The 26,412-nt window shown below is 43.9% G+C and overlaps 1 pseudogene across 1 annotated transcript; it reads right to left on the bottom strand.

Annotated features, from left to right (window-relative positions):
* On the bottom strand, positions 1–25,875 carry LOC308531570 (testis-expressed protein 44-like; annotated as a pseudogene). The gene is made up of 2 exons: positions 25,626–25,875; positions 1–930 (listed from the first exon to the last, which is right to left on the bottom strand). The product of its transcript is annotated as a testis-expressed protein 44-like (transcript).
* Between the last annotated feature and the right edge of the window lie 537 nt (positions 25,876–26,412).

Raw genomic sequence — 26,412 nt, 5'->3', positions numbered from 1 at the left:
TCATAGTTGGGACCAGAGAGGGGTGAGTTGGCTGGTCATGTAACACACGGCTGAGTGGATGCCTTCCACAGTCCTCTGCTCCACCTTCTCCAGCATGCGACTGACAGAGGAAGGACCGAGTGGGTCCCAGCCAGCGGCCTGGAGGAGAAGGCCGACCTCACGTCCCCCACGATTCTGGAGACCGAGCTGAGGCTGGGCCCTGGGCTGTGCAGCAGGTCTGTCACGGAGCTGTGTCCTGAGGCCGGGAGGCCAGTGGCCACGCTCATGGTGACCTCAGACCGGACCAGGCGGTCTGCCAGGGAGCTGATGGACCCCTCGCCCCCTCCCAGCAAGCTGGCCATGGAGCGCATGTAGGCGTTCTTCTCGCAGGCTATGTACAGACGGGAGTCCAGAGGCCTTCTCCCCAGGGCCACCGTGGGGGCGCCAGGCAAGCAGGGCACACTGCTTTCTGGGGAGGGAGGGACCGGTGGAGCCTGCGGGTCTCTCGAGCAGTCTACCAAATCCCCCTCGGTCACTGCCTGGGACTCAGCCGATGGCAAAGCTTGAGTGTCAGGGTTCACGGCCTCCAGACCCTCAGATGTCTCAGCAGCTTCAGTGGTGTCAAGCTGGCGGGCTCCATCTGCAGTACCCACTGCAGGCACATTTTGGGGGACACCCACTGTTTGTGGTGTCTCTTCCTTAACCAAGGAGTCACTTTGGCAAATCCGAAGACTCCGGGCCCTCCTCGAATCTCGCACCGGCCCAGCCCACACTAGGTTCTGGAGACTCAAACATGTTTGCAGGGCATCTGGGGCTGGTGGGCCAGCCGGGCCGTGGCCTCCCTGCGCTCCTGCCTGTGCCCCGCCTCAGGTTCATCTTCATGCTGGTTCTTGTCCCCAGACACTGCCGTGGCCTTGGAGGCGGCCGGCCTGATGGAGGCCGGTCTACATCCTGCTGTTCAGTTGACGCTGCACCACTAGCCACGGGACCATCTGCAGGGAGGGAGACCTGACTTTGGGACCCCACTGCAGGGCTGTCTGGAGACCTGCTGTCACTGTGCATGGGGATGCCGGCCTCTCCCGAGGGGCAGTGGCCACCTAGGCCTTCGTTACTTGTGCTGCTTGAGGGAGTAGTGATGGCCCTCCTGGGCTGAGTTGTCCAGGTGGTGAGGTCACAGGGGGCTGAGGGCATCCGACGATGTCCCAGGCACCAGCAGAGCAAGGGTAGCTGCTTTTAGTGGGCTCAGTCCCCTGGACTGTGTACGGCCAAGTCATTTGAAGCAGCAAAGATTGTCATTTCTTCCCCAGAGTCTTGTACACCAATGAGCAGAGAGCTCTAAACCAATCTGGTCAATTGGTCCCTGGGCTCCCCAGTCTTTGGCTGGCTGCTGCTCAGGATGCTCCATCCCAGCTCTGGGCTCCCAGGGCAGCCCCTCTGCATATCAGGTCTGTAAGAGGGTGTCCAGGTTCTCCCTCTTCCCAGAACTCCCACTTCCTGCCGGGTGGCTTGTAGGCAAGCAGAGTGTGGAGAGGTGGTAGGGGTGGGTGAGCAGGGATGCAATCCAGGTGGAAGACACCAGGGTAGCGAAGCGGAATTTTTGGACTGGGACCCAGATTCTTTGTCCACCAGAGTCGAAGAATGAATCCACGGACAGAGGGTAGTATAGCAAAGGTGGAGATTTATTGAAGAACAAGTACAGACTCCCAGGTGGGGAGAGGGAAAGAGTCCCACAGAATGGACTCCCACGTGGGGAGGAGGAAAGGGTCCCCTATTAGTGACTTTTAATCAATTAAGTTTGTCTTTTACAAATATACTTTGACTTTAAAAATCTCTTTTTTTTTTTCTAAGCAGGAGGCTTAGGCCATTTTTACTTAGAAGCATTTCTGATAAAAATCATGTTTGAATTGGATTTGTAGGATGATGGAGCTTGAAAAATTTTAAAAACCTTAAGAGAGCTTATATCCCACCTATGAATATACTGGTGAGGAGACTGAGTCTATAGAATTTAACTGACTTACTCTGATTGAAATGTAAGAAGAAGAAAAAGCTGCAAATTTGGTTGTTGGTTTTTAATGGTGCCTTATGGAAAGCAGAGAAATGGGATGGTCATCTGGACAATAGAAGTCTGACACATTAAAAAAAATAAATGCTACAAATATTTAATGAAGGTATTTTCTTTTTAATAGGTCACGGTTCTGTTGTCTTGGTGTAATTACTAATGCCCCTTTCACCCACAAAAGTGTCTCAGTTCAGACAATATATTTTATGCTTTTCCAGTGTAATTGTTTTAATACAGGCAGAGGAGCGTGGACTATGAGAAGAATATACCTGCAAAAAAGGACTCCTCATGGTTAATTGGGCTCAAATTCATAACCAGAGCCTCACAGGCATTGTTTATAGAGGCCCTAATGCACACTGCATTTCAGTGAAAGACTACAGAATGGGCTGCCAGGCCTCCTGTGCTGTGTTCCTGTCAGCTGAGTTGAGCCTTATAAGAGAGCTCCCAGGATCAAAATTTGACCAACAGGACTGAGACTTTCCCTGTCCAATCATAGTCTCACAGCTATATCCTCATTTGCATCTTTACCAACCATTTTTAGCAGGACAGTGCTTTTTAGACCAATCAAATGTGAGGATTTGGAGCCCTCATTTACATGAGAAGGGACCAATCAGGGACCAGGGGTGCAAACTCCTCTATATAAGCCAACTTCACTTCTGTCTCAGTGGAGTGCGCTTTCAGTTTCCATTGAAGAGTGTATTTCCTGGGCTGTAAAATCAAGATTTCCTCCACAGGCTGCCTCTCCTGAGTCACTTCAGAACTGTGCTGTTTCAGGAATGAGCTGAAAGCCGTGTTTTCCCACAAGTGAGCTATATCACAATTGAGATGTTTTCAGTGAATAAAATCTTTCCCCACCACCACACCTCAAATTGAAGCCTCCTATTGGCATTGAATTGATGATGGCGATCTATTGGTGATAGTAGCAACCATCTGGTAATTTGTGAATTGGGTAGATCATAAAATAGACATTTTTTTCTTGTTCAAAAATTGGAAAATGGCTGGAATTATTGGGTAACACTTTGTTCATCTTCTGAGTGTAATCCTCTGGAAGAGGAGTTAATGGCTTGGTAGGAATAAAAAGACATATTGCCTTGATGGAATTATAAGCAAAATAGTGTGTGTGTGTGTGTGTGTGTGTGTGTGTGTGTTTACACACACATTTTTCTGGGAAGGGTGTCCATATTTTCTGTCAGATTCTCAAAGTTCCTATAATACCTCAAAAGACTAAGAATCATTACTCCACCTTTTATTTCACTCACAAGTTACTGGCCCTTGATGCCCTGTTATAGTTTTGAAATGTAAAATCTCTCACAGACAGGAGGAAATTAAGTTCAGATAATGCTTTTACAATTAATACACCTCCATAAATTAAACATTCTTTAGTGAAAATTATTAAATTGAGCCATATGAAATGTTGACAAAATCCCTTGAATGTGAAGGTGCCTGATAGGAGAGCCCATTTACAGGGCGGGAAGACGCTAACACTAAGGTCTGGGTTTCTGAAATTCATCTGAGCTGGAGCGATGGAATTCTTATCAACTTCTGACCTGAGAAAATGGCCATTTCATATGTTTTAACTAAATGATATCACAAGGAAATTCAATTCAATGAACTGTATTAAGCACCCACTTTTAAAGGAGCCAGTCAAGGAATATAAATATCCATTAGGCATCCTTCTCCATTTTAGAAGAATTTGGAGACGCTTAAATTGGGAAATGACTAGGTTTTTATCCAATGTGACTTAGTGGTATTCTGACACAGTGCTATAAAAATGTGATTCTGATGGGGGAGACAGGTATTTAATATAATGCACAACAGAATAAAATGAGCATTAAGCACAGTCTCAAGTAACACTATGTGGGTACACAGAGGAAAGGCAGGGAAATCGTGACTGCAGGCATCAGGAAGAGTGTGGTAAGCATGTAGGGATCCCTTGTGGGTGGACATAGCCTTGAGGAATTTTATTTGCCCTAGTTTTTTCTTACTGGTTATTCTCCCTCCAGCTCTTGGTCAAATTATTTTTCTTCCCAGCCTCATACTTGTTTTTTTTGAAGTAGGACAGGGAAAAGTGGTTTCTTAAGATGAGCACATGCTTTCAGAGTGCAAAGCACTCAGCCCCCTAAAGAGTCTAAATATGTTTTTAAATCCAAATATAGATCAAAGGGTATCGCTGTGTTTCAAGGGAGCACACTGACCAGTTGAAGAAGGTTTGCTTTCTTCTTGGTTGTTGTTTTTTAAAGTGCCATGATTTTGAAAAACAATAACCATTAGAAAAACAGAAAGTACAGTTGCTCAGTTTTAAATAGCTGCCTAACTTGGGAACAGAGTCCCTTGAGAGGGCTGGCAGAAATAGCTTCTGCTTCCTATTAGCTGCCTGTATTTTAACTTTGCACAGAGGAAAAATGAAATCTATGTAGCCAAAGTATGCATAAGTATGTGTAGAATTAAAAGGCCTACGTTGCTAAGTGGATAGACTCCTTCAAAGAATACATAAAAGTTCAAATAATATAATATAAATACATACACAGAGGGTTAGAATTATATATTTTTTAGCCTGGTGATAAAAAGACACAGGTCCCATCAAGAGTTAAAGGAAAGCATATACTTCTACCCACATTTAGAAAGTATTCTTGTTAGAAAATAGTTCTTATTACTATTTAACTTATTAAACATTAAAGGCATTTGAAAACTTGATTCTAAAGCTAATTGTCAGTGGTCGGCAAACTCATTAGTCAACAGAGCCAAATATCAACAGTACAATGATTGAAATTTCTTTTGAGAGCCAAATTTTTAAACTTAAACTATATAGGTAGGTACATTGTTATTAACTTAATTAGGGTACTCCTAAGGCTTAGGAAGAGCCACACTCAAGGGGCCAAAGAGCCGCACGTGGCTCGCGAACCACAGATTGCCGACCACAGGTAGGCCCTACCCGGGGTGGGCAAACTTTTTGACTCGAGGGCCACAATGGGTTCTTAAACTGGACCGGAGGGCCGGAACAAAAGCATGGATGGAGTGTTTGTGTGAACTAATATAAATTCAAAGTAAACATCATTACATAAAAGGGTACAGTCTTCTTTCTTTTTTTTTTTTTTTAGTTTTATTCATTTCAAACGGGCCGGATCTGGCCCGCGGGCCGTAGTTTGCCCACAGCTGCGACTCCACGGCAAATGATGGCAGCATGCAGATGCTGGAGGTCGCCTATCCCAGCTTTCCTATTGCACAGTTGAGGAATTTGGGTCCCAAGAGAGACTAGGTGGCTTGCCACAAGCCTTCTCTTCCATTGGTTATTTAACCCCATAGCCTTTCCACCATCACACTTGTTTTCAAAATTCATGGCAACCAATAGTTGTTATTAGACAGTTTTATAAGAATGTATGAAACTTGAAATCATTGATTATTACATTCCAATTTTCCATATATCTTAATTATTCCAAGAAAAGGGAGAGAAATTTTATTTTATTTTTTCAATACAGGTTCTTTGGATGTACCTCTGTACATGGAAATGAAAGAAGAAGATGGAAGTAAATATTAAAATCTCAGTTTTCAAAATAAATATCAGCTTTATTGAGATATGGTTTACATAGCATACAGTTCATTCTAAAGTGTACAGTTTAATGGTTTTCATTATGTGCACTATATTGTGCATGTATCATTGCTATCTAATTCTAGAACATTTTCATCTCTCCCCAGCAAAATCTCATTCATACCCATTAGCAGTCATTCCCTTTTGTCTCTCCCCGCTAGTCCCTGACAACCACTAATCTACTCTCTGTCACTATAGATAAAATCACATATAACCTTTTGATTGTGGCTTCTTTTATTTAGAATAATGTTTTCAAGGTTGATCCAGGTTTTAGCATATATCAATACTTTATTCCTTTTAATGGCAGCGTAAGTATTATTGGATAGTTATAGCATATTATTTTAGCTAGTCATCAGTCAATGGACATTTGTATTGTTTCCATTTCTTGGCTACTGTGAATAATGCTACTATAAATATTTGTGTACAATTTTTTTTTGTGGATATATGTTTTCATTTTTCTTGTTGTAGGAATGGAACTGATGGTCATATGGTGCTCTATGCATAACATGCTGAGAAACTATCAGACTACTTTCCAATGTGACTGCACCATTTTATATTCCTATCAGCAATGCATGAGGGTTCCAAGTTCTTCATGTCTTCCCTAGCACTTGTCATTTTTATTATTACCATCCTAGTAGGTGTGAGGTGGTAGATCATTGTTATTTTGATATGCATATCTTTAATGACTAATGATATTGAACCTTTTGTTATATGCTTACTGGACATTTGTATATCTTTTTTGGAGAAATGTCTATTTGAGTCCTTTGCCTAGTTTTAATATTGGATTATTTTGTTATTGTTGTTGATTTATAAAAGTTTTTTATGTAATCTGGATACACATCCATTATCATATATATGAGTTGCAAAATATTCTCCCATTTTGTGGGCTGTCTTTTACTTTCTTAATGATGTCCTTTGAAGCACAAAGGTTTTGGATTTTGATGAGATCCAATTTATCTATTTTTTTGTTTTGTCATGTGCTTTTGTTGTCATCTTTAAGAAATCATTGCCTAATCCAAAGTCATGAAGATTTACTCCTATCTTTTCTTCTAGGAGTTTTACAGTTTTAGTTCTTACACTTCAATCTATGATTTATTTAGAGTGAATTTTTGTACGTTATGTAGGATTTCAAATTTATTCTTTTCCTGTGAATATTCAGTTGCTCCCGTATAATTTATTGAAAAGATATTCTTCTCAACTGAATGGTCTAACACCTATATAAAAAAATCAATTGACCCTAAATTTGATGGTTTATTTCTGAACTCTCAATTTTTTCCATTAGTCTATATTTCTACTCTGATGGTAATACCACATTGTATTGATTACTATAGCTTTAGAGTAAATTTTGAAATCAGGAATTGTGAGTCCTCCAATTTTTTGTTTTTCAAGAGTGTTTGGTCTGTTCTGGGTCCTTCATATTTACATATGATTTTTAAAATATATTTTTTATTGATTTCAGAGAGGAAGGGAGAGAGATAGATAAAAACATCAATGATGAGAAAGAATCATTGATCGGCTGCCTTCTGCATGTTCCCTACTGGGGGTGGGTGGGGGGGTGGGAGGGGGATCGAGCCCGCAACCCAGGCATGTACCCTTGGCTGGAATCAAACCTAGGGCCCTTTAGTCAGCAGGCTGACGCTCTATCCACTGAACCAAACTGGCTAGGGCTCCATATGAATTTTAAGATCAGCCTGTCAAAAAAGAAAAAGAAAAAGACAGTTGGGAATTCTCAATATTTACTGAAGCATAGTTTGTTATAAAAACTAGACACCAAGTGCAGCTGGCATGGCTCAGTGATTGAGCATGGACCTATGAACCAGTAGGTCACAGTTGATTCCCAGTCAAGGCACGTACCGGGTTGTGGGCTCGATCCCCAGCGGGGGGCATGCAGGAGATAGCCGCTTGATGATTCTCATCATTGATGTTTCTATCTCTCTCTCCATTCCTCTCTGAAATCAATATCTATATATATATATATCTCTATATATATCTACATATATATATATATATACACATATATCTATATATATAGATATATCTATCATCTATCTATCTATCTATCTATCTATCTATCTATCTATCTTTTTATCTAAAACTAGACACCACAGAGACTACAAAGATGAAGCCCACTCCTTAATCTTAAAAGAAAACAGTCTAGGAATAACACAAATGTGTCAATTATCAACTTATTGCCTCTCAGCTCCAAATTTGATCTTCAAGTGTGCTCTTAGATAATGGGCAGAATTCTTCTAAGTACCTCCTCTGTGCGGTGAGGATGATGCCAAATTCTCTCCAACAGTAGAGGCTGTTGGAAGGGTATCCCTGCTATTTCCAGCGGGTGGAGTGGGTGTTGGAACCTTTGCTGGAGCTCTGCTCCAGCCGCAGCTCCAAATGTGCGGTCACTGGCTGACCTTGCCGCCTCAGCCTGGCCTGGCCGTGAGCTTCCCCCGCCACCCCTCCTCCACACAGCAACTGGTGTCCTGAAGGCTTGCTGTCCACATGACTGCCCTCAGTCCCTGTGCAGGCCCACACGTAGATTGCAAGAAGCCTGGAGGGTTTTCAAGAGCCATTATTTCCTCTTCTAGCTTCCTCCCAGGAGCCCCAGCCCTTATGCACACCCCAACCTCTGGTTGCAGATCAGTTATCCTTACGCTGCCTTCTAGAGGGGAGACCCCTGCTCTCCCAGCAACTCCAATCAGCTCACACTAGAACAAACCAGCAAACCAGTAAGCTATTTTGTTTTCCAGTGAGCTGAGCTATACTCTTTCCTGAGGTCTGAACCCTAGCTTCGGGAAGGGGACCCCCTTATAACTTTGTTCTCCCTTGGCTACTCTCCCTCATCCCTAGGGTGCCATGCAGTTTCCTTATGCTTGTTTTACACACTCATTTATCATAATGTAATAATTCTTTATGTTGCATGCTCTCTGTGTAACCCACTTTTGACTGGGCCTATAGTAATACAACAGATAACATTTGCAGAATATAGTAAGTATGGAGTGTCTTAAGAGATTTGAACATGAGGCAAGGATTTGGAACTCAGTCTGCTGATGGGGTCTGGAAAGACTTACTAGTAATGATAGAGTGCAATTTTAGATGAATTTTGAAGAATGGATAAGGATTTCCTTTGAATTTGCCATTGGAGAGCTTGCATTTTCAAAATGATGACTACAGATCTCCATTTCAAGGGTAAAGACACTTACAGACTAAATTTGCTATTTGTCCCAAAGAGTTGTTCTTTACTTTTCACTAGCAAGCTCATATCCGGTTTTATTACCCGTCTGGGTGGAGTTGCTAAAGGTGTTAGAGATGAGCAGAAGAGATGCCTGGGCCTGAGTGGGTTCCTCACCCAAAATGGGAGGTTATTAAATGGCATCATCTCATTAGAATTACTTAACCAGATGTTTAAAAGAAAGGCTCTGATGGAACATTTAGTATTGTTACAAAGGAACACCCACAGTCATCTGTACCAATTAATTTCCTCTCTAAATACTGTCTTTTTACTATTGAGTAGATATGCTATGTTTTGAAAGGATTCTTCTCTTTGAAGCAGTCATTACAGTGTTTTATTTCCTATGAATTCTAAGTACATATTTATTTTTATTTCCTTTTTTTTTTTTGCTTGCTAAAGGCTTTTAATTTTCTTTCATCTCCTCATAAATATCTAATAAAAATTATAATTAGCAGAGCTCTTCCAAGCATGGTCTGTGGGCTAGCAGAATCAGCATCATTTGGGAGTTTATTAGAAAAGCAAATTCCTGGGCTTTGCCTCAGACATACTGAATCAGGATCTATGGGGCTGGGGTGGTGGTGGTTGGGTGGAGCTCCGATATATGTTTTAGTTAGCTCTCAAGGTGATTCTTACTCATACTGAAGTTTGCAGAGCAAATATTAACATTATACTTATTGTATTTCAATGGAGACACATTATAAAATTTAAAAAGGATCTGAAATCTTAAAAGCCATTTGACCAATTCATATCAAGAGTGTGTATCTCCCACATAAGTCCCGGAAGTGCAGAGTCCCAAATGAGAAGAATTCACACCAAGACACATCATAATTAAAATGGCAAAGGTTAAAGACAAAGAGAAAACAGTTAGCTACCTACAAGTGTGCCCTTGTAAGACTGTTAACTGATTTCTCAACAGAAACAGGGAGCACCAAATTATATAAAGCAACTACTAACAGCATTAAAGGGAGACACAGAACTAAATACAACCATAACTGGGGACCTTAATTGACAGCTCTAGGCAGATCATCCAAACAGAAAATCAACAAAGAAATATCAGCCTCGCCCTAGTTGGTTTGACTCAGTGGATCAGAGCGTTGGCCTGCAGACTGAAGGATCCCAGGTTTGATTCCAGTCTAGGGCACATGCCCAGGTTGTGAGCTTGATCCCCAGTGTGGGTTTGCAGGAGGCAGCCAATCGATGATTTTCTCTCATCATTGATGTTTCTCCCTCTCCCTTCCTCTCTGAAACCAATAAAAAAATATTTAAAAAAAGAAATATCAGCCTCATATGATATATTAGACCAGTGGTTCTCAACCTTTCTAATGCCATGACCCTTTAATACAGTTCCTCATGTTGTGGTGACCCCCAACCATAAAATTATTTTCGTTGCTACTTCATAATTGTAATTTTGCTACTGTTATGAATCACAATGTAAATATCTGATATGCAGGATGTATTTTCATTGTTATAAATTGAACATAATTAAAGCATAGTGATTAATCACAAAAACAATATGTAATTATATATGTGTTTTCCGATGGTTTTAGGTGACCCCTGTGAAAGGGTCATTCGACCCCCAAAGGGTTCGCGACCCACAGGTTGAGAATCGCTGTATTAGACCAAGTGGATAGAATTCACATTTACAGAGCTTTTCTTCCCAGAGCATCAGATTATGTATTTTTCCCCAGGGCACATGGAACATTCTCAAGGATAGACAATATGTTGGGTCACAAAACTAACCTCAACAAATTCAAGAGGATTGAAATTATACCAAGCATAATCTCTGACCACATGGTTTGGAATTAGAAATAAACTGCAAAAAGGAAGTAAAGAAACCCACAAATGTGTGTAGATTAGTTAATATACTACTAACAATGATTGGGTCAAAGAATAACTAAAAGGTGAGATCAGAAGAGATATAGAGATAAATGAAAATGACAATGCAATATACCACAACTTCTGGGATACAGCAAAAGCGGTAGGAAGAGGGAAGTTTATATCATTATAGCCCTAATTCGAGAAACAACCAACTAATACATATTAAAGAATTAGAAAAAGAAGAGCAAAAACAACCTGAAGTCAGCAGAAGAGATAATAAAAATTAGAGCAGAATTGAATGAAATAGAGAACAAAAAGACTATACAAAAAATTAATACATCAAAGAGCTGATTCTTTGAAAAGATTAATAAAGACTCACCATGGCTAGACTCACTAAGGAAAAAAGAAAAAAGACCCATATAAACAAAATCAGAAATGAAAGAGAAGTTACAAAGACATCAAAGATATTCAAAAGATTATACTAGAATACTATGAAAGACTATATGCTGCCAAATTCAATAATCTAGAAGAAATGGATAAGTTCTTAGAAATACATAATCTTTCCAGAATGAATCATAAAGAAATGGAAAATCTAAATAGACTGATAACTAGTGAGGAAATTATAGCAACCATCAAAAACCTCCCCAAAAATAAAAGTTCAGGACCAGATGGCTTCAATAGTGACTTTATATCTGACAAAACAGAATTCAAGATAACAAAGGTTATAAGGGGCATTTTATAATGATAAAAGGAACACTTTGAATATCAAAAAGATATTCAAAGAAGATTTGATATCTATCCTTCTCAAACTTTTCCAAAAAATTGAAATAGAGGTAATACTACCTAACATTTTTATGAGGCCAACTTAACCCTGACACCAAAACTTGGTAAGGATAACACTAAAAAAGAAAACTATAGACCAATATTTCTGATTAGTATGGATGCAAAAAATCTTACAAAATACTAAAAAATTGAATACAACAATACATTAAAAATAATATATCATGATCAAGTGGGGTTTATTCCAAGTGCACAAGGATGATTCAACATATACAAATTGATCAATGTAATACATTACATCAACAAAACAAAGTCTAAAAACCATATGATCTTATCAATAGATGCAGAGAAAGCATTTGATAAGATACAATATCCATTTATGATCAAAACACTTAATAAAATGGGTATAGAAAGGAAGTACCTTAATATAATAAAGGCAATATATGAGAAACCCTCAGCTAATATCATACTCAATGGTGAAATTGAGTATGAAAATGTTGTAATGTACCCTGCGAATCACACAAGGATGCCTCAAGAAGTCGAATTAAGGAGTCACATTTATTGCAAATCCAGGACTACGAGGGGGCATTTTGCTCTCCCAAATCTCGCAGTACCCTCCCCAGCCCCAACACCAGATTTATATAGGCAAAGATCACAAAGGTATTTATTACATCCCAGGGTTTGGAATGAGGACCCTGGTTTGCACAATGCAGGTACAGAAGCGAAATTGAGCCGATTAGTTATCTACAAAGATTAATTATAGCTTTGGGTCTTGGGACCACTCAGTTGACAGAAACACATTATCTAGAGCCCTCGGGTCTTGGGACCACTGAGTCAACCAGAACGCATTATCTGTAGCCACAGAGGCAATTTAGGATAATTGTGCTGTCCTGGTTCCCAAGTACAGAGGAATGTGCTTTCTAAAACCAGTAAGACCACAACCAATGGGGTATTCACATTACAATCAATAAGGTATTTAATCGAATGGGATGATTTATATAATTCAGAAAATCAAAGTAACTTTCCTATTGTTAAACAAAGCAAATAAGTACAGAAGCCAAAGAGCAGGGTTAAAGTTAAACTATAGTTTCCACCTGAGATGATTGCTACCATACTTCAAAATCTTTTCCTCTAAAATCAGGAACAAGACAAGGATCCCACTCTTACCATTCTTATTCAACATAGTTCTGGATGTCCCAGACAGAGCAATCAGGCAAGAGAAAGGAATAAAAAGCATCCAAATTGGGAAGAAAGAAGTAAAAGTATCATTTTTTTGCAGATGACATGATTCTGTATGTAGAAAACCCTAAAGACTCCACCAAAACAACCTATTAGAAACAATAAACAAGTACAGTAAAGTTGTAGAATACAAAATCAATGTACAAAAATCCATTGCTTTCCTATGTACTAATGAAGAAACTTCAGAAAAAGAAATGAAAAAATTAATTCCTGTTGCAACTGCAATCAAAAATTAAAATACCTAGGAATAAACTTAACACAGGATGTGAAGGACTCATATACTGAAAACTACAAAGCATTATTAAAAGAGATTGAAAAAGACAAAATGAAATGGAAAGATATTTCATTTTCATGGATTAGGAGAATCAACATAGTTAAAAATGGCCATATTGCCCCAAGAAATACATAGATTTAGTGCAATCCCCATCAAAATCCCAATGTCATCTTTTAAAGAAAGAGAACAAAATATCGCCAGATTTGTATGGAACCACAAAAGACCCTGAATATCCAAAGCAATCATGAGGAAAAAGAATTAACTCATTAAACTGTAGATACTCAAAGCAATCTACAGATTCAACACAATTCCTATGTAAAAACCAATGGTGTTTTTTACAAAATTAGAACAAAAAATCCAAACATTTATATGGAACCAAGGAAGTCCCTGAATTTTGACAAAGCCCAGGAGGACAAAATTCTAAAAAGGGATTGGTAGTGTCAAACAACACAGAGAAGTTTAACAACACAAAACCAAACCCATGTTGAAGAAATGTTGAATGCTTTTGTTGCAAGAAGCAGAAAATCTAATTTAAACCAGCTTAAAAAAATCTCTTTGTTCACACACTATTTTCATGAATGGCTTTTCAGGGCTCAGTGTCTTTCTCTGAGATGCTCCAGGCTTTTCCCTCTCCTTGTGATAGGTTTACCCTCAGACTGATTTTTCTCATGGCTGCTCACAGCCACTGGGTCACACTTCTTGGTAAAGAGAGCATTTAGCTTCCCTAACCACTGATTGAAAGTCCAGACCTTTGCCTCCAGCAGATACTTCTAGACCAGAACTGTCAGGAGAGGGAATGCCTTGGATTGTAGAAAGAAAGATGGGATAATTGATTTTTTTAAAAACCACTCCCAAATCCCATGACTAAATGGTGGGAGAGGAGTGGTGTTGAGGAGGAAACTGGTCTTGCAAGGCGTGTCAGGCCATAAAAACTGTGAACAATGCACTGCCCTGGGGGGGCGGGGGGGGGGGGGGGAGGATGGTTGTTATGCTGGTGCCAGGATGTGGCCTAACACCTGGGGGCCTTCCTGCAGGGCCACGAAGGGGGCAGGGGGCATATCTGAAGACAAAGACCCCAGCGGGATATATATAGACAGGCTCTCTGTATGTTTCTTCACTCTGATTTGGAAATTATTCCCAGGCCACTAGTGTTAATAAACGGGGTCCCTCCCTTTCTCTAGGAAGCGTGCTTGGTATTTCTTTGGTCTTCTGTAACAGTGTACCATTTGAGGAAACTACAACTCCAGGCTTCCATTGTCTTCATGCCTGGCAGGCCACCCCAACAAAAAGGAATATACCTCTTTCTTGCTCCTTCCAGTGAAAGTTCCAGGGAGGGCTCTCATGATTCCCCCAGTTCCTCTGCCTTTCCCAAGCCAACCTCAGGGTAAGGGGGAGGAGCTCTCTGATTGCAAGGCCAGGGTTGTGTGTTTGCAGTTGTGGGGGGGGGGGATGGAAAGGGCCAGCACCACCCAAAGCACATGGAATGCATTCTCCAGAGCTACCATAGTTCATTCCAATTGGCTTGCCTGGTAAACGGTAGTGGTACCACTGTTCTCATATATTCTCCATTTTCTGCTCCAGAGAATACTTTTATGTTCATTTTTTTGGTATAACATATTTTTATAATCTGTAGGCTTGGATTTTTTTTTTTTTTAACCTGGTCTTCCTTTTGTTTTTATGTGAAGGTTCAGTGACTTTTTTCTTGGTAATCTGCAAATTCCTCCAGAGCAGACTAACAATATTAAGTTTTTGTGAAGATGGGTAGCAGTTGGAACTTACATACATTGCTGGTGGGAATACGAAAACAGAGTGGCACCCTAACCAGTTTGGCTCAGTGGATAGAGCGTCGGCCTGTGGACTGAAGGGTCCCAGGTTCGATTCCAGTCAAGGGCATGTACCTTGGTTGTGGGAACATCCCCAGTAGGGGGTGTGCAGGAGGTGGCTGATCGATGTTTCTTTCTCAGCGATGTTTCTAATTCTCTATGCCTCTCCCTTCCCCTCTGTAAAAAAATCAATAAAATATATTAAAACAACAACAACAACAAGAACAACACCAACAGTGTGGCTGCTTTGAAGACAGTTTGGCAATTCTGCAGGCCACAAAAATGTTTTAAAATTGGGTTGTGAAGGTCATTGTGCAATTGTACATTTACTAAAAATCATTATATACTTATAATGGGTGAATTTTATATTATGTAAATTATAGCTCAATTAAGCTGTTTTAAAAAGCTTAAAAAATCACAAATTCACATTTATGTTTCTTATCCTATCTAATAATAGAGAAACATGGTAATTAGCCATACCTCTGCTACCCTTCCCATTGGCTAATCAGGGCGATATGCAAATTAACTGCCAACCAAGATGGCGGCCAGCAGCCAGGCAGCTTGAAGTGAACAGGAGGCTTGCTTGCTTCAGTGACGGAGGAAGCCAATGTTCCCCGCCTGCCTTGCCGGCCTCTGAGCTTACAGTTTAAGAAACATTGTTACAAATATAGAAGCAAAACAAAACCTCAGAAACCTGCTTTCAGCCAGCCGGGCTTCAGCCAGCAGGACCGCAACATTGTTTCAATTATAGAACCCAAACAAACCAGATACCTGCTTTCAGCATCCGAGGCCTCAGAGCTGGAGCCGAGCCTCAGAGCTAAAGCTGGCCCAGAATAAAAAAAAAAGAAAAAAAGGACAGGTTGGGAGCTTCAGTCACCTGTAAGCCTGAAAACGGTCCTCAGCCCCTCACCCAGACTGGCCAGGCACCCCAGTGGGGAACCCCACCCTGATCCGGGACACCCTTCAGGGCAAACCAGCCGGCCCCCACCCATGCACCAGGCCTCTATCCTATATAGTAAAAGGGTAATATGCCTCCCAGCACCGGGTTCAGCAGAGCCGCGAGGTCTCCCAGGACTGGGAACAGCATGACAGGGGGCAGCAACCAAACCCCCTGATCGCCCTGCGGCTCTGTGTGTGACAGGGTGCGGCGCCCCAACCCCCTGATCGACCCTGCTCTGTTTGTGACAGGGTGCAGCGCCTCAATCCCTCCCCCCCCCCACCACGGTCCCTGCTCTGTGTGTGATGGGGTAGAGCCATAACCTCCCCATCGGCCCTGCCCTGAGTGTGAGAGTGGGGGTGCCCCAACCCCCTGATCGGCCCTGCTCTGTGGGTGATAGAGGGTGGCGCCCCAATCCCCTGATCCGCCCTGCTCTGTGTGTGACAGGGGGCAGTGCCCCAACTCCCCTATCGGCCCTACTCTGTGAGTGACAGGGGAGAGCTCCTCAACCCCCTGATCAGCCCTGCTCTGTGCGTGAGAAGGGGGAGCTCCCCAACCCCCTGATGGGCCCTGCTCTCTGCGTGACAGGAGGGAGCTCCCCAACCCCCTGATGGACCCTGCTCTGTGCATGACAGTGTACGGAGCCCCAACCCCCCTGATGGGCCCTGCTCTGTGCATGACAGGGGGCAGTGACCCAACCTCCTGATCAGCCCTGCTCTGTGCGTGACAGGGGGGGCGCCGCAACCTCCCTATTGACCCTGCCTTGAGTGTGACAGGGGGTGGCACCCCAACCCCCTAATCGGCCCTATCCTGAGCGTGACTGAGGGTGGCATCTCAACCTCCTGATCCGCCCTGCTCTGTGCATGACAGGGAGCAGCCCCAACTCCCCAATCGGCCCTGCTCTGAGCCGGACCAGGGGCTGCACCTAGGGATTGGGCCTGCCCTCTGCCACCCGGGAGCAGGCCTAAGCCAGCAGGTTGTTATCTCCCGAGGGGTCCCAGACTGCGATAGGGCACATGCCAGGCTGAGGGACCCACCCTCCCCCCCGAGTGCACAAATTTTTGTGCACCGGGCCTCTAGTCCTACCTAATAATAGCCAAACATGGTAATTGACCATACCTTCACTACGCCTCCCATTGGCTAATCAGGGCGATATGCAAATTAACTGCCAACAAAAATGATGGCTAATTTGCATACTGCAGGCAGGGTGGGACAGTGCGAGCCGCCAGCATGAGCCACTATCCAGGCCCCTGTGGGCAACAACACGCCGGCCCCACAAGCCCCAGGAGCCGCCTGCCTGCCACCTGGGACCTGATGGCAGGCCCCTGAAACCCCAGAAGCTGCCAGATATGGCAGTAACTCTATCAGTAAGCACTCTGAGAGTCAGTGGCATAAATGCACCAATTAAAAGACAGATTATGAGGGTGAATCAAAAACAAAACCCACTTTAAATATAGATACATATAGATTAAAAGTAAATGAATTAAGCTGCAGCCTGTTTTGCTCAGTGGATAGAGCATTAGCCCGTGGACTGAAGGGTCCCGGGTTCGATTCCAGTCAAGGGCATGTACCTCAGTTGCTGGCTTGATCCCCAGTCCCTATCAAAGCATGTGCAGGAGGCAATCAATCAATGTGTCTCTCCCTTTCCCTTCACTCTCTCTAAAATTCAGTGGAAAAATATCCTTGGGTGAAGATTAACAAAAACAAAGTAAATGGATTAAGTAACATTAAAGAGATTATAAGAAAAATTTATTCCAAATTTTGCTAGTTGTATAATGGTTATGTTTAAATTATTAACACCTAAGAAATTGGGTGAAGGGTACATATAATATGCTGTAGTATTTTATAGTTCTTTTTACATGTATGAGATTATTTCAAATTAAAATATTAAAAAATTAAAAATTAATAAAATATTAATTGAAATGGGTATGCATTACATGAAACATCTCCTAATTGCTTCTAGCATAATTTATTAAATTGTGCTAAAATTTACAAGGGTTCAATTAAAAAATATCTTAATTCTAAATGCTATAATAGAAAATATGTAATAGTGCATTTATAAGCACTTATCTGAAAATAAAAATTTAAAGAAGTGAATTTAAAGAAGGGATTAGTCAAAGAAAATATATGCACAACCCATGGACACAGACAACAGTATGGTGATGGCCAGAGAAGTGGGGGGCAAGAGCTGGATAGAGGAGGCAAAAGGGGGGAAATAGGGGCATCCTATATAATAATAACAAAAGGCTAATATGCACATTGACTGAACGGCAGAATGGCTGGTTGCTATGATGTGCACTGGCCACCAGGGGGCAGACACTCAATTCAGGAGTAGCCCCCTGGTGGTCAGTGCACTTCCATATGGGGAGTGCCACTCAGCCAGAAGCTGGTTCATGGATGGCCAGCGCAGAGGTGGTGGCAGGAGCCTCTCCCACCTCCGTGACAGCACTAAGAATGTCCATCTAACAGTTTAGGTTTGATCCCTTGGGGGCCTAAGCCTTTAGTCAGACATCCCCTGAGGGCTCCCTCGCTGCCAGAAGGATGTCTGACTGCAAACTTAGGCCTGATCCCCTGGGAAGTGGGCCTAAGTCAACAGGTGGACATCCCCCAAGAGGTCCTGGACTACAAATGGGCGCAGGCTGGGCTGAGGAACCACCCCCCCCCCACACACACACACCCCAAGTGCACAATTTTTTGTGCACCGGGCCTCTAGTTCTTAAATAAAAGCAATAAATAAATATTCAGGGGATTTAACCTTTCAGTTTTCAGCTTCTTTCACCTTCTGGCTTCAATTTTTGTTTTTTAAATCCTCACCTAAGGGTATTTTTCCATTCATTTTTAGAAAGAGTAGAAGAAAGGGAAAGACAGAGAGAAATATTGATGTGAGATGAGAGAAACACATTGATTGGTTGCCTCCTACACACGGTAGGGCCCGGGCTGAGAGGAGCCCGCAACAGAGGTATGTGCCCCTGACCAGAATCGAACCCAGAACCCTTTGGTACACAGGCTGACGCTCTATCCACTGAGCCAAACTGGCTAGGGCTGGCTTCCATCTTTAGTGAGGAAAAGAAACATTGAATAAGTGTACTTTTCTAAAGAAAAATATATTTACTAGTCTGCAGTTTCAGAAACTATCTACTGAATAAAAATGTTTTCTAGTTATGTTATAATCCAATGACTGCTTATGTGGAAATTAAATATCACAAAAACATTGATACTGATAATGGCATGTTTGCCAAAGCAGAAAAAATTTTGGTGATATAAAAGCATACTGGTAATTAAGTTAAGACAATTAAACAGACACAGGAATTTATTTTCAAGGATAACTTTGGGGGTCTTTACCTAATCATATTTTATGTACTCTTGAGAGAGGCAATGAGTGAAGATTTATCACACAACCACAAAAAGATAACCAAAAACGAACATAAATCTACTCCCCTCCCCCCGGCAATCACCACCTTGTCTAGTGTCCATGAGTTTTCTCTCCCTTTTTTTTCTTAATCCCTTTCCTGCTACCTCACCCCCCCCCCGCCCCCCCGCATCCCCTGGCCCCCCACCCCCTGCAACACACACACCAGAGCTGTCTGCCTGCTCTCTATGGGTCTGATTCTAAGAGATGTATGGTGAGACATATTGTGAATTGCTATTTCTTCCTTTGGCTGTATGAATACTATAAACTTGACACAAAAAACTCGAGAGAATAAAACTGGCATATGTGTAGGTGTTTAAAACTACTCTACCATAATACTATTTTTAATCTTGGAACAACAATATTAGATAAATGAGGCCAGATCCAGTTCATATTTCTAGGACACCTGAGTATAATTTCTAAATTATACTCATGTATCCCCAGGCCTGCTCTCCAAGTCTATGCACTCTCACTGTGATATGACTTTCATGGTAAGAAATTCTAGATTTCTAAATAATGTGCTCATACTGCTGGGCCAATTTGTTCTTTTGGACTTGTTTTTCTTGGCAACCATTCTAAGGATTCAGAGCAGGGAATGAGGCAATTACCAAATTGTGGGGGTGGAGAAGGCAACAACAGGGTGAGAGGCAAAGGCCACCGCAGGACAATTGGATTCTGTGGCAACCCATGCCGACCGAATGGCACACCCCTAGATGCCTGAATAGGCAGTGGAATGTGAAATCTGCCCACTGTAAACACTCTTATCTGACCAACCTGTTCACCAGCAGCCACAGCCACAAGGAAATGGCCTTTGTCTCACTTCTGCCTTTTATGACCAAACTTAAAGTGTATCCAGAGCTGAATTTTATGACATAACTGAAAGTGTATCCAGAGCTGTAGCTTCAAGACCTGTTGGGAAATGTGGCCATTTTTAGCTTCCCAGCACTGGTGATCAAGGAGTACATAGAAGGGGTAAGACCCAACAATCATATCTAGCACACTCTCCTTCTCTCATCCCCGAATCGATTTGAGGCTAAGTCACTACTCAGTGTTTACATTTTCATGCCTGTGCAAATGTTACCCACAAGCCACACAGTGTGCCACATCCCACCTTTTTCTCATATACTTTGTTCTGCAGTTAATAATTCTCTCATCTTTTCATTTGCCAGGTTTGCTGAGATTCTCTTCCTATTTTTTTACAAATATTATGTCTCTGCCACACGCCTGACAATAGTATTTTGACTATATTTAATGCACCATGAATGGGGAGAAAAAGTCAATGTAACAGGCTGGTGTGAATGTCTGGCTGCTGTTCTGAAAATAGGGTAGAGGAAAGGGACAGAAAGTCTCAGCTTTCAGTATTCAGATGTTCACTTAATCCTATTTTCCTTTTCCATGCCCCATATTCTTTAGTGTCATCAGTCAAGTGCTTCTCTGAGTCAATTTCTCGCCCACCACTGGTGAGGGGGGATGGGGACCTAGACTTCTAGCTGCTTCACATGCAAACATACAGATTTTCAACTGGGTCCTGGTTTTAGCAGGACTCATCCCTAGCCCTTTTCCATGGAACTCATATCTTAGCCCAGAGCCTCCAGAAAAAAACTGGCGTGTTTACTGGTATGCCTCTCTATAGACATGCAGGTTACACTGCTACCTTAGTTATCCCTACTCCACCTTCTTTTCCACTACATTTCTTGACATATTTCTCATTTGCTGTTGTCCATTCTTTTTCTTCTTCTTGTATTTTATCTCCTTTTAGTTCTTCTCTTTTTTTTGTTTGTTAATTTTCGTGGAATTTATAAAAGAGAGGAAATAGAAGCATGCTCGCTTAACTCTGCTTAACTGGAAATCTATGCCTTTCCCCTTTTAATCCATATTTTCCCAGGGAGGCTTATCTTTAGATAATTATGAAACCTTAGAAATGTTTGAATGCATTTATACATGTAAAGAAATAGAGGCTTAGAAATATTAAGTAATGCATTTAAGACAAAATAGCTAGAAAGTGGCACTAAAAAATGTGGCCTCATAAACTTCCAGGGTAGCTGGAAGTGGACTGGCATTGTAGATGTGCTATAAATATCAGTAGAATGAATAAATGATTTTAACGGATTCTCATCCAGACTTTGAGCAAACTACACCATGAGGCATGCTCTAATGTTCTGTGTCTTTCGTTGGGCTTTCATTTTATAGGTGTGTTCAGTTTGCAAAAATTCTATTTTTGGATCTTTCTTAGGAGAGGGTGGGGCCTGGAATCTCAGGAAGGGTCAGGACTTAGAAATAGGGATAGGGATGGGGATAAATTGAATGGCTAAGTCTTCAGGATTGCTGTGGGGAAGTCTGGCCTGCAATAGGATCATGGTATACAGAAGACTAACAGTCCAGACCAGTATTGTGAATTGCATCAGGGAGATTAGAGATGTACTAAGTACTGTCAAGCAGATGGAGTGTGGGAAAGGAATATAAAAAGCTAGAACTGAAGCAGATAAAAAGCAGTTGTAGATTTTTAGTAGCTATTAGGGTCTATACCCTAAAAGGCAAACGAAAACCAAGATCTCAAGTGGTGTCAGGTTTTCAAGAATAAATTCATGATTCATTTTAAAAATCATCTCCAGTTTTTCTTATCCTTATAAAACCATGTTGATAAAACTAGCTTGAGTGTGCTAAAGAAGTGACTAACACTACACTACATTTTACAAAAGAAATGGGACAAGAGTACAAAAACAAATGTGATACATTATAGAAAAAGACTATTAAGAAAAAGTACTGTTTCTATTTTTGTATATTTTAATTTTAAAAATATGAATTGCTCATGATCCTACCACATTTTTGACTATATAAAATATTTTTACGACATAAAGAAAGTTACTGACAGTGTCCATTTGGACTGCAAATACTAGTTTACAACGATTGCTACATTATTGATTGGATATTTTCTGGATGTATGATAAGCATACAGAAAAGTGGCCATATTATAATTGTAAAACTCAGTGAATTTTCACAAACTAAACACTGCCGTGCCAAGAGCCTTAGCTCAAGGTTCTTGAGCTAAGAACATTACCAGCATTGCAGAAGTCCTTCTTGTGCTCCCAAGCCACTAGCCAACACGTCCACAATAACTAATATTTTGATGGACTATCAAAATATTAGTTATTTCAAAGGAGAGAATTTAAGATAAAGAAATGGTGGATTAGGTATTTGAGGACTGAAAATACAAAAGGGGACATTAAGGTGATGGAAAGATAATAAGTACAGAGGTCAATGGGGGAAAGAAGGGAAATATGTAATATTTTCAGATTTTAGAGAGAAAGGGAGAGAGAGAGATAGAAACATCAATGATGAGAATCATTCATCGGATGCCTCCTGTACGTCCCCTACTGGGGATAGAGTCCTAAATCTGGGCATGTACCCTGACTGGGAATGGAACTATGGCCTCTTAATTCATAGGTTGATCCTCAACCACTGAGCCACACCTGGCAGGCCTATATGTATAATTTGAAAAAGCTGAACTCATAGAACCGGAGAGTACAATAGTGATTGCTAGAATGGTGGGGGAAATGAAGAATGTTGGTCAAATTTTAAGTTATAAGATGTATGAGTTTTGGGGACTGAATGCACAGTGTGGTGACTATAGTTATGCATTTTGTATGGTATATTTGAACTTTGCTAAAAGAGTGCATCTTTTTTTTTTTTTTTTTTTTTTTTTTTTTTTTTTTTAAATATATTTTATTGATTTTTTACAGAGAGGAAGGGAGAGAGATAGAGAGTTAGAAACATCGATGAGCGAGAAACATCGATCAGCTGCCTCCTGCACATCTCCCACTGGGGATGTGCCCGCAACCCAGGTACATGCCCTTGACCGGAATCGAACCTGGGACCTTTCAGTCCGCAGGCCGACGCTCTATCCACTGAGCCAAACCGGTTTCGGCATGAGTGCATCTTAAGCACATCAAAAATTGATAACTTTGTTAGGTGATGGATATGTTAATAACTTAATTGTGGTAATCAGTTCATAGTATATATCAAGTCATTATGTTGTACAGTTTCAAAAAATCATGTTGTATAACTTAAATACATATAGTTCTCTCTTGTCAATCATCCTATCTAATAAAAGAGAAACATGGTAATTAGCCGTACGTCCGCTACCCTTCCCATTGGCTTATCAGGGCAATATGCAAATTAACTGCCAGCCAGGATGGCGGCCGGCAGCCAGGCAGCTTGAAGTGAACATGAGGCTTGCTTGCTTCAGTGACGGAGGGCTCCAACGTTCCCCGCCTGCCGCTGCCGGCCTCTGAGCTTGCAGTTTGAAACAGTGTTACAAATATAGAAGCTAAACAAAACCCCAGAAACTGCTTTCAGCAAGCCGGGATCTCAGAGCTGGAGTTGAAACAGTGTTTCAATTATAGAACCCAAACAAACCAGACACCTGCTTTCAGCAGCGGAGGCCTAAGAGCTGGAGCCAAGCCTCAGAGCTAAAGCTGGCCCAGAATAAAAAAAAAGAAAAAAAGGAGCGGTAGGGAGCTTCAGTCACCTGCCAGCCTAAAAACAGCCCTCAGCCCCTCACCCAGACTGGCCAGGCACCCCAGTGGGGACCCCCACCCTGAATGGTGTGTGACCAGCTGCAAACAGCCATCATCCCCTCACCCGGGCTGGCCAGGCATCCCAGTGGGGACCCCCACCCTGATCCAGGACACCCTTCAGGGCAAACCAGCCAGCCCCACCCATGCACCAGGCCTCTACCCTATATAGTAAAAGGGTAATATGCCTCCCAGCACCAGGATCAGCGGAGCCGTGAGGCCTCCTGGCACCGGGATAAGCGTGACAGGGGGCAGCGCCCAAACCCCCTGATCGCCCTGTGGCTCTGTGTGTGACAGGGGGCGGGGCCACAACCTCCCTATCCGCCCTGCTCTGTTCGTGACAGGGGAAGGCGCCCCAACCCACTGATCAGCCCTGCTCTGTGCCTGATAGGGGGGAGCTCCCCAACCCCTGATTGCCCTGCGGCTCTGTGTGTGACAGGCTGTGGTGCCCCAACCCCCTGATCGGCCCTGCTCTGTGTGTGACAGGGGTCGGTGCCCCAACTCCCCTATTGGTCCTACTCTGTGAGTGACAAGGGGAAGCTCCTCAACCCCCTGATTGGCCCTGCTCTGTGCATGACAGGGGGTGGCACCGCAACCTCCCCATCGAACCTGCCTTGAGTGTGACAGGGGGTGGTGCCCCAACCCCCCAATCGGCCCTACCCTGAGCGTGACTGAGGGTGGCATCGCAACCTCCCGATCCGCCCTGCTCTGTGCATGACAGGGGGCGGCGCCCCAACTCCCCAATCGGCCCTGCTCTGAGCCTGACCAGGGGCTGCACCTAGAGATTGAGCCTGCCCTCTGCCACCCGGGAGCGGGCCTAAGCCAGCTGGTCGTTATCTCCCGAGGGGTCCCAGACTGCGATAGGGCACAGGCCGGGCTGAGGGACCCCCTCTTCCCCCTGAGTGCACAAATTTTTGTGCACTGGGCCTCTAGTCATCCTATCTAATAAAAGAGAAACATGGTAATTAGCCATACGACTGCTACCCTTCCCATTGGCTAATCAGGGTGATATGCAAATTAACTGCCAGCCAAGATGGGACTAACCGCCAACAAAGATGGTGGTTAATTTGCATACTCGCAATGATGGGAGGCGAAAGGGGAAGGACTGAAGAATGGTGATCGGCAACCCAGGTTGCAGGCAAGAGCTGGGCGGTGGGCAAAGGCCGCCTTTCCCCACCCCCCAGCCGGTGATTGCCATCGGAAAGCGGGGTTGCCTGCTGGCCTGCGGCTGGAGATCGCCATGGCGATAGGGGTGCGCAAGGGCCAGGAGCAGGCCAGGAGGCAACCGGGGTCCCCGCCATGGCGATCGGAGGGCGGGAGGGTCCGGGCGCAGGCCAGGTGGCAACCGCGGACCCCCACCATGGTGATCAGAGGGCGGGAGGGCCGGGGGTCAGGCCAGGAGGCAAGCGGGGTCCCCGCCATGGCGATGGGAAGGCGGGAGGACCGGGCACAGGCCAGGAGGCAACCTGGGTCCCGCCATGGCGATCGGAGGGCGGGAGGGCCGGGTCGCAGGCCAGGCGGCAACCCTGGACTCCTGGAACCTCTCTTAAAGGTTCTCTTAAAGCAGTTGGCGAGGGACCTCGGAGAGCCCCAGGGGGCCCTGGTGCCAGCAAAACTGAAACCTGGGGCGGCTCTCCCCAGGAAGGTTCAGGGAACAGCCATTGCAGCCCGCCCCCACCCCAGCGCCAGGCAGGGCACGCTGGGCCCGAGGACCCACCCCCTCCCAGAGGCCCCTGGCTTGCTCATGCAGCCCTGGTCACGCCACCGGAGCAGCTACAAGGCACAGACAGCACCAGGAACAGCCGCTTGCTCCCACCCGCATTTGCAAAGACAAGGCCGGAGGGCGTGAGGGCCGCTCACATCTCCTCCTCCCTCCTTTTGCTCCTCCTCTGGCTGCTCAGCTCGCCCAGCTTCTTACCCAGGCTCCTCTGCAGCTGGGCCCTCTTGGCGGGGTTCAGGGACCCGTCCTTGGCCCCACTGCCGGAGTACAGCACCCCCTCCCAGCTGATTCTCTGCGGGGCGTGGGCGCGGGCCCTCTCCCCACAGCCGTGGATCTCCGGCGGGCAGTGGCTGAGGCAGTAGCGGTGGCTGCCGTGTGGGCAGAGCTGGCCCAGAGTCACGACGCTGGCCCGGCACTTGGCGAGGCCACAGGTGTTATCAGCCTTCATGGCGGCCGAGACCAGGGCTTCGAAGTCCTCTGTGGAGGGCAGATCCAGGGCCAGGGTCCTTTTGCATCTTTCTTCTTTTTCTTTTATGGCAACTTCCGCAGCCCCGGGCCTGCAGCCGTGGGCCCTCCTTGGCTCGCTGCTCCTGCCTGCCCCTCTCCCTCTGCAGTCGCTCCAGGTGCACAGCCCTCAGGTCCAGGCTGCTCGGCTCTTGCCCGGGGGAGGGGGGGGGGGCTCCATCTGCACAGGGCTGGAGGGCTCGGGATGGAGAGGGGCTTTGCTGTCAGTCCCTACTGGGACAGGTGGGACTGGTGGAGCCGATTTTCTTTTTGGCCGTGTGCACATAGATTTAATTCTTAAATAATTTATACTCCTCTGAAACAAATAAAACTCTGTGGCCCCGTGATCGCCATGGTGATCGGAGGGCGGGAGAGCCGGGGCTCAGGCCAGGTGGCACCCGGGCACCCCAGCACCTGACATGCAAAGGTCGGGGATGAAATGACTTTTCCCAACCACATCTGCAAATATCCTGGGGAAGGC

Source organism: Myotis nattereri (assembly GCF_964212035.1).
Source record: "Myotis nattereri genome assembly, chromosome: 1".
Lineage (NCBI taxonomy): Eukaryota > Metazoa > Chordata > Mammalia > Chiroptera > Vespertilionidae > Myotis > Myotis nattereri.
Note: the sequence above shows the minus strand (reverse complement) of the source record. Positions and strands in the feature narration are given on the sequence as shown.